This window comes from Corapipo altera, unplaced genomic scaffold (assembly GCF_003945725.1).
Source record: "Corapipo altera isolate COAL_440 unplaced genomic scaffold, ASM394572v1 119, whole genome shotgun sequence".
NCBI lineage: Eukaryota > Metazoa > Chordata > Aves > Passeriformes > Pipridae > Corapipo > Corapipo altera.
The window spans coordinates 399,694-409,248 of record NW_020884985.1 but is presented as its reverse complement, the minus strand read 5'-3'; positions in this window follow the sequence as shown (position 1 = coordinate 409,248).

Below are 9,555 nucleotides of genomic sequence, written 5' to 3'. Positions count from 1 at the left end.
CTGCCAGGACTAGGTGCAGAAACATTCTAAATTACATGAAACAATTAATTTGCAGTTTTGAAAGATATACCAGGGCAGCTGCATCAGGCTGTCTGGTAGTAAAAAGAAAGAAATACTGGAAAAGTCAAAAAACTACAGGAAGGCAAATAAAATCTTCAGTATAGACATTACAGATCAAAAGCAAGCAGGAAGCTAGACCACTTTTCAGATTTTTCACTTAAAAAGGAAGGCATTTTAAGCCAGAAGTAGTTCTTTCTTGAAGAACAGTTTGATTCAGTGCTTGTATAAAGACCAGAACTTATTTTTGGAACTATGTCTCCCCAAGGCCCAAAAATCTATCATCTAGATAGTGAGTTTTCTTCCACTGTTGTTAATTATCACAGACTGTTCCTATATTTCTTTGAAGCTCTGGCTTTAAGCGTATGAGTATGTGCTATGCCCACGATATGCATCTTTCTCTCCTAAATATGAATAACCATGTCTGCATGTTAACTTGCACTTGCACCTTTATAGGAAGGACTTAAATGTTTGGTTTGTAGTTGTCTCACCCTCTAGTGGCAGAGAGGCCTTAGTTCTCAGGGATGAAGAAATGGGAGATAGAATTTTTTCTTCTACTCAACTGTGCTGTGTTGCCTATTTACAGCAAGTTGATAAAGGACTGAAATTGTTTTATTTGTTTACGAAGCCACAGATCATTGTCTACAGTATGAGTCCATCACTTCTAATGGAACAATGCAAAATATGCTGACCTACAGACACTGAAATAATTAAAAAGGTGCTAATGAAGGGTAGTAGTATGCTCAGATGTACTCCTTCGGTTATGTGAAATGATTGCTATTAAAGCCTTCCTGAGCCACCATAGCTAGTAGTAGTATGCTACTGCCTGAAGACTGAGATAGAAGCTGTATTTTCCTCTAAATTCAAATTCCCTATTAAATTGTCATATAAAAGCAGAAGACAGACACCAGATTATTTTTGTCCCCAAGGAAGACTTAAAATCATTGTGCAAAGTTTTTATAAAATAGAGTGTTGACCAGATATTAGACAACAATTAAAACATTTCCTCTCCTGCTTTTGGGGCAGGGGGAGGAAAACAGTATTGAGTAGCTTTGGCTATCTGGTATTTTACAGGATTAGACCTTTGGCAACAGAATTTGGATCATTTAAGTTTTGTTACTGTTATTTGGTATGTACAGTTGAACCAAAACAGAATAGAGAAGGCTTGGCTTTTGCAAAGAAAATACGTGGCATTGCCATTACTTACTCATAGGTAGCGATTCAGTGAATGGAGAAATCTGGAGATATTAATCAGCTATTAAGAAAGGCCTATGGCCATATTTCAGATGAGGATGTATAAAGTACAATACCATGGGGAGCAGTAACTTACTTACCAGTGCACCATCACATGTGTTAAAACAATTTTACCATTCTTAAAAAGTTTTTAAAAGCATAATTAAAAGCATAAATATGTTGTTGTTGATAATCAGGTACAGTTCTAACATGTCACAGGAAGCTGTGATTTTTCAATTAAGAATAGATTATGGTGCATCATTCTAATTGCCTACATTCTCCACTTACGTGCCATGAAATATTTTTTACATTCTGGTCAGACTTCGGGCAGTGGGACTTTTTTTTCCACATGCCAGTACAAGATAAATATTTCTCAAAATTAGGGTACAGAAAGCTGCAGTGTTTTTGCTACATCCAAAAATCCTACTGGCATTGTAAATGAGAACTCCTCCTAATAGAGCACAGAAAATTTTCATTTAACCATATTTGTAAGACTGTGAAAGATACATAAGAAACACAAAGTGCTTTTAGCATTGCTCTAAAAACCAATGTCACCAAACAGCTACGTAGGAACACAAGCAACATTAAGACTCACTATATCCAGAATGCCCGAATTGTAGAATTAGGATGAAAAATGGGTTTAACAGTCCAAGCACCATACCGTACCATCACTACTATTTTAGTACCAAGCATGCAGTTGCATTTTTGCAAAGATATGGCACACATTTGCAGTCATTTTGTAGATTTAGTGATCAACAGTGTCCTCAGAAAGCAAATATTCAGAGAGAATAGCTTACAGTAACTGGGTACAAAGTTTAAGCTCCAGAGTGAATCTGTCTTCTTTGGTTTAAAAGTCAAAGTTCAACCTATTACCATGCAGCTGGTTGCAGTCATTGCCAGATGAATTTGAAATTGTGCATCCTCACTGTCACACCATAGGACATAGGGTGCAAATGCTTCCTTGGGTACAGCCAGCTCACTTACCCTACTGTCCTACATGTTCGATACTTTCTTCATTTTCTTATGTACTTTAAAAGTGTCTAATAAAGATGTTTTACTTAATGATTCCTTACATATAGATCTCAAAGCGTAGATAATGGGAAACAGATGACGTGAGCACATACAAGCAAGCTCATTTATATATATATTATATATATATATAAGAAGTAGCTTTCAGAAAAGAAATTGAATTCTTTTGAGTGGGATTGGTTTAATTACACCACAGACTTTGATCCTGTTCACAATTCCAGTGTGAATTCAGGCAAAACTTCACTGAAATGATACAATTAGAGACAAAAAGTGTTTCAAGACCCAGAGCTGCAGCAGAACATCTCTGAGCAAAGAAGATGCTATTAGACGGGTGGTCAGAGTACGTAGGTCGCACCTGTGTACCAGCCTACCACCCTAATTTAATGCAAAGTCCACACAGTGAGTATTCTGGTCGTGCAAATAAATCCATTAGAAAACAATAGTGCAATATCAGTACACAGGGAACAAACCATATAATAGTGTAATTATAATTTTACGCATGCATCAGGTTTTTCATCATACTAAGCATTTTTAAGAAAGTTTGGATTCCTATTTCCCGGTACAGTACACTGGATTTCACTAATACTACATTAATGGTAATACATGTACTGCAGCAGTGGCACAGAAATACTCACATCCCCCAGCCACCACTCCTTGCTCTTAAGACAATACGAAAACACCTGATTAATGCCTGCTGCACTCCCTTGGACAGGTTGCTGCAAATTATGTTGATTAATTCTAATCACATGCTCGATGTGTGTAATGGCAAATATTCACCTATGATCCTATTTCCCTTTCAAACAAGGTGCAGTGCAAAATCAGGATACAAGAATGGGGATCACAGGGACTGCAGGGAGTAACACTTCCTTCTGGAGAAGATAAAGATACACTTACCTGTTCAGACTACTACTGCTGTTCTCCATGATGACCTTAAATAATAGGGGATCAAAGTTCAGCTTGGATTAGGGACAGAGTAAGTCTGCAGAGGATTCAAACCAGGCATTCTGAATTTCATCTATAGGCACCACAGTGCAACCAGAACATTACAAAAGGATACTGTATACAACCATGCCCATATTCTTTCTGACATTAGTAACTAGTCAGTTCTCCAAACAGTGTTGCTCAGGAGGCAGAATAACAGCCTTCCGGAGGATGTGAAGAGACACCTCTCTGAACACAACTGCCATTAGCACTACAGGTGAAGAACCACCCTAGGACACACTCCCCTATTAGCCGGAGAGGCACTGGCAGGCTCCGTTCTGACACATGTCAGCATCAGCACGGAGCAGGGGAGCAGCGATGCGGAGACCGGCGTGTTCCCACCGCCGTGTGTTCCCACCGCCGCGGTCGCTCACACCGCGTTTTACAGCCCGAGTCAATTGACAGTCACCACACAATGGCATTTATGCTCTGAGCAAACTATTATCCTACTGAGGTGACCATGTGGAACTGCGTGCAGACGATGACACTGGGTTTTAAACAGTTAACATGGTTGTGAAGGCATTGTTAGATGTTGCCCCCTTTCCTCTTCAGGCTTTGGGTTGCCTGAATATTTTTACCTAAAAGGAGGGAGCAAGAAACCACTTTCACCTGTGAGCAAGGAAATCAGAATCCAAAAATCCCTAGAAATATTGGCTTAAGTTTGAAACAGCTTTTTTTCTACAGCTTTCTAAAAGCTGCCCAGGCTGGTTCTTGCTTATCCTCTTCATGGTTCAGACACGAACTGAAAATCCCAGTTGCTTCATATTTGTACATTGGCAGTAAAACCCAAAATCTGGGCATGCTTTATTGCTATCTCTGCCTCTCATATAGCTACTTTAAAGTTGTGCTGAATATTAAGTATTATAATTTGGAAGCATAGAAGAAATAACATCTGTTGTAACCTGAAATACCAAAAGTAGGCCTTTTCATTCCATGCCAGTGAAGAAACTAATAACATATGTGCAGAGTGCATTTATATATGGCAGTGACATATTTGCAAAATATTCAAGTTATAGTTTCATCCTTTGTCCGTTTGTACTCTTGACCATTTTTCCAATTGCTTCCATCCATAGTAATGCTAATTCATAAGTAAATGTAAGCAACTGACAGCAAACAAGGCAAAATTCAGAAACTATAGGGATATTTCACTAATTTTCTACTAACATGTCTGAAAACCTTTAAAATCTGTTAGAAGGAAACCGAGACGGTATAAATTATAAACTCTGATTTTATTAGTTTATGCCTCCAGTTAAGTCCAGCACTGCAAGTAACCTCATTTAAATATATCTCAGTGGTATCACACAGGATAAGGAAGTTAAAGACATTCATACATGTTTTCACTACCAGGATCATAGCACATGGATGCAAGCTGGAAGTAGAAAGAGGAGCTTAAATTAGTTTTTCCTGTCAGAGTTCTGCTGCCCATTACCCTTAAAGTGAATTGCACAGGATGATTGCATGAAGGTCAGGTTGGAAAGGGCTTTGAGCAACCTCAAAGTAGAAGGTGTCCCTGCCCACAGCAGGGGTGTTGGAAGGAACCTTAAAGTTCATCCCCTTCCAACCCAAACCATTCCATAATTCAAAAACCAGTCTCCAGTGTGGGAGAGCTGGGTGCATCCATGAGGGAATGAGCCTGCAGACCAGGGGGAGCCGCCACCCCTTGCACAGGGGGCCAGGAGCTGGTGCCAGCTTTTATTTTCTAAGCAGCTTTAACAGGTGCCCTTAACTCTGTCCTGGGAGTGGAGGAGCCCCAGCTGAAAAACGGAGCCCTGAAGGAAAACAAAAATTACCAAATCATAAAGTATTCCTGTCTTACAAAAAGCCAGCCATTCCTGAAGATCTATGGGCAGTCTGGGATAGAGTCAGGCCATGCAGCATTCCCACTCGAAGCAGGACTAGAGGCACATGAGGCACAGCACAGCTGAAATAGGTGGGAGGGCTCAGGTGGAGCTGGTCAGGTGATGAGAGTGCCCTCGGCTCAGCAGGGCTTCTGCCACGAAGACCATGTAGACCCAGGATTAATAAAAGGAATAAAAGTTGCTTGAAAAGAGCAGTTAGGAGTGCTTTGCCCTAGGATTGCTATCCCCTTCAGAATCTCATACACAATTCAGGTAGTGCTGATAAGGCTGCTGGAGCGATGCTGCTTGGACTGGCTTCACATGGGCAAAAATGGGACAGAGGAAACACAGGTGTTCAAAAGCAGAGGGGTGGGGACGGGGGAAGTAAAAGAATTTGGAGGATTCAGCTTGCTCGAAGTAAGAGGTTTTCATAATGAAGTGTTACTTAATTTAATGGCAAAATTCTTCAGAGCTCAAGAGAGAGGCCTTTGAAAATAAGTTATTGGAGAGCCTGATTCTGAAAAATAGGTTTCCCTGTTACTTTTTTAAGGAAAAAAGAAAAAAAGCCCACACATATTAAAACACTTCTGAACTGAGTCTTAGTCCTGTAAAATTGTTTTTTTCACTGATGTTATGCATTACTTCATTTTTTAGTTTTTCTTAAGACCAGGAAGTCTAGTAGACCATTATAAGATTAAGTTTCTGTTTCAGTAGATCCAAGTAAGGAATCAAGGATATTTAATCAAAAAGCTCCAGACTTCACCAGAACTCAGTAGGTCATTCTAGAAATGCAATGAATTTAGAGAGTTTGAATAGATGCAGAACACAAACATCCTTTTGAGCTCTCCAGTTTTAATTTGTTTGTGTTACAATACAAGGGGTTAAAAAAATCTCAGAATCTAGATGTTATTTATAAAAGGTCTGAGCGCTACAAGTCATATAGTCTTTTATGATACTGTTTTAGTGGTAAATTGTGATTTAGAGAGCTTCTCGATTTTGATTCTTCCACAACACCAAAAGTGGTTAAAACTAGTGGTTTGAATAACAGATTACTATGTAGTTGCTGTCATGTTAGTGCTCTGTTACAGGTTAAATAGAGAAGAAATTGATTCATTCCAGTCAATTCTAACACTACTGTATGTGTAGAAAAGTTCTGGACAGATGAACTATTTCTAATAGGTCACAATGAACAACAAAAGCTCTAACTTCTTAATTTACTCCAGCCAGAGTCACAAAAAATGTTTCTGTCCAAGGGTTAGATTTTTAAGAAATGTTTTGACAAAATGGGGTAGGAAATTACTTCAGATGATGTAGTTACAGCTTGTCTATATAACCTCATATATAAGAAGCAAGGCATCTTCAAATAATAAAGCCGAAAGAAAGCTGTAAGACTGATAAAAACTACTCTGCAAGACTGATAAAACCTACTTTGCAAGACTGATATTCAGAGCCCGAAAGCAGCAGCGTGTTATATCAAATGTGCTAGCAGGTACATAAAAGGCACATAATCCCAACGTACTTTTCCATGTCCATTTAATTTTCTTTTCCGTAGCACACTCTTTCTTATAAAGTAAAAAATATTCTTCTGGACAGCAAGGAAAGAAAATGAGAGGTGTTGTCTGACACTTGTGGCTGCAGCCTGAGCAGTAATAATGCAATTATGTTTGCAGGTAAAAATACTCACCTCCAAGCTGCCAAGTTTGTTACTTTCTAAACTGATCTTAACTGTCCCTACTGGCACTACATACATGGCTCCCTATTGTGATGGGATATGTATTTGTTTGGGAAAGTTAATTATCCTCGATGAATTAAACAGAAATCATGAGCCTGCATGTCTTTATGTCTAAGATATAATAGCAATTGGTGCTTTCAGCTTTCCTGATGTTGCATTTTATTTTACTGATTTTAGGATATTGGGCAACAATATTTTATTTTGCTAGATAATTATTCCTGAAAAATTCTTGTTACAAATTAGACTCTATTACACCTCAGTTCTGGAATCAAAATGTGTGTAGCAAAGCAATCTACTTGATCATTTACCCTCCAGTAAGTCCAAATTCTTCAAAGGAAATGGTGAAATAAGAATTCATAGGATGTTAAATAAAAAACTATCACATCTCTCTCAGTGACTGCTTGTATTTGCAATCTGATAACCATTTTTTAGCTTGTTCTTTCCATTATTAATTATTTGCTATAAGCAGCAGTCTCAGAGATTCAAAATGCTGTGTATCTGTTCAGTCTCAAAAAGAGAAGTGTGTAACTGAAGTGCAAAAGGGAAGCATATATAACTTTTATTATCTTGTAGAAAAATAATTATTGGCAGTATTTTTATCCTCTCTTAAAGCCCAATTTGAAAAGAGAGCAAACTGGCAAATAACACTAATTTTTGTGAAGCTAGATCTGGCCTTAAGTCTAGCTCTCTGCTCCTAGCAGTAGCAACTATCAGAAATTTCAAAGGATAGTTGTTTGCAATCCCATTTCCAAAAACAGAAGCATGCCTGAACCAGAAATCAGTGCAGCTAAAAATTCTAATTTCTAATATCAATCATATTAGCTAAAAATAGAATTGTCTGTATTTGATATAATTTGTTATGACAAAATCAGTCACAGGGGAACACCTTACAGTAACATGCAAGCCAGGGATTAAATGATTGCAGTAAATTTGTTTTTTTAGATATTACAGGAAAAACTGGCAAAATAATCTGTACACTTCGGTATATTAACCACTACATTTTTTTTTGGTCCAGAGCTATGGAAAAAAAACAACAAAAAAACCCAACATACAAAAGTACAAACTTATAAAACCTACTCCAGAAAAATGTAAAGGAGTATCAGAACAAAAATTATGACAACTGCCTTTGCTAGAACGTGTAAGCACAGAGAGTTGCTTCCTGTAGGTTTGAATGACTTAAATAAATATGAAAGTACTGGTTCTCTGAAGGCAAGACAAGGATATGTATATAGGTATGTGTCGAGATAAATCTGTGTCAAGTGAGAAGCGCAAAAGAATTGTTCAACATTGCAGAATAACTGAATAAAGTCTCTGACACTGCAGTAGCTTCTGGAAATTCCACTAGTATAATTTGTGTCCTGTATTTGGCTGAAGGAGGAAGAAATATTTTGAAGTCAATTTAATGCATGTGCCAGGTGCTTGGATTAGCAACTCTGAAGAATGAAGTCCAAAGCACAGAGCAGCATTTCTGTCCTATATATTCTGTCTCATTCTGAAGGTTATGCTTTCTTTAGAGACAAGAGTGTAATTTCATCTCCATGTTCATTCAGCTCCTGGCTCAAAGCCCACGGAACCGGAGAGAGAATATTTCACCAATTTCAGTGGGCTGCAGTGTCAGCCTCCTGTCATTCGACCTGGTCCTGCAAGCCATTTCTCTGGTGAATCATTCTGAGTGAGATGTTCTAGGACTGTGCAATTTGACTTTTTTTTTTCAAGACTAGGGGAGCAAAGAAATGCTGTGTCTAGACATGGATGTGTAACCACTAGAAAGACCCTCAACGCATTTATCACTTCTGACAACACTGAAAACCTACATTTGTCTTGCATTCTCTCAAATTTTGCTTGAAATTACTCCTTTCTTTCTTTCTCAGATAATGCTATCCTTTCAACATGTTCACTTTCTTAATGCAGGAGACAGTTCTGCATCCTTGAAAAAATTTGGATTGTCTAATGATACTAGTCAGGTTAACCAGAGCGCTGTGTGAGAGACTGTCTCCAAACAGCACAGTGTTGTTAAGAAAAATCAATCCTTTATGCCTCTAATCAGACACAGAGAAATAAAGTTATCCTGGCTTTATTTTAATAAGTGATGATTTTGTCAGTATTTCATCAGGATTATTTAATTAATTTATTTTCCTCATTTAAGTGAGGTGAAAAATGCAACACACAGACAAGTATCTAGACTAGAAATGTCTCTGTTAAATATTAAACCAGGAGGAGAAGAAATATAACTTACTGAAGAACGGAGTGACTTATAAAAGAAAAAGTATGGCACATAGGTTCTTTTTCTTGGTCTTAATCACCAGCAAGTTCTTTACCGACTGAAATAATTGAAATCTGTAATATTTTCCTGTGGACAACAGGGGGAAACCCCATTGCGGCTGACATGAATAATTGCTTTCTTACATTTACTTACTTTCTACAGCAATAAATATGCATAAGGCTCAGTTTAAGAATTTCACAATATACTTAAATTTCTGATCAAGCTGATTTGAATTAAGTTCACTATGCTAACCTTTCCAATAGAACTTTACAACATACTATAAAACTGTTGTTTAAACAATTCTTCCCATAATTACCACCAATAAATGATACCTTTTTATTGCCATTAGAACACTCTTAGTTACCAGTTTCCAGAGATCGCTGCAGTAATCTGTACATAACTTTGTCTTATGTTGTTAAGAA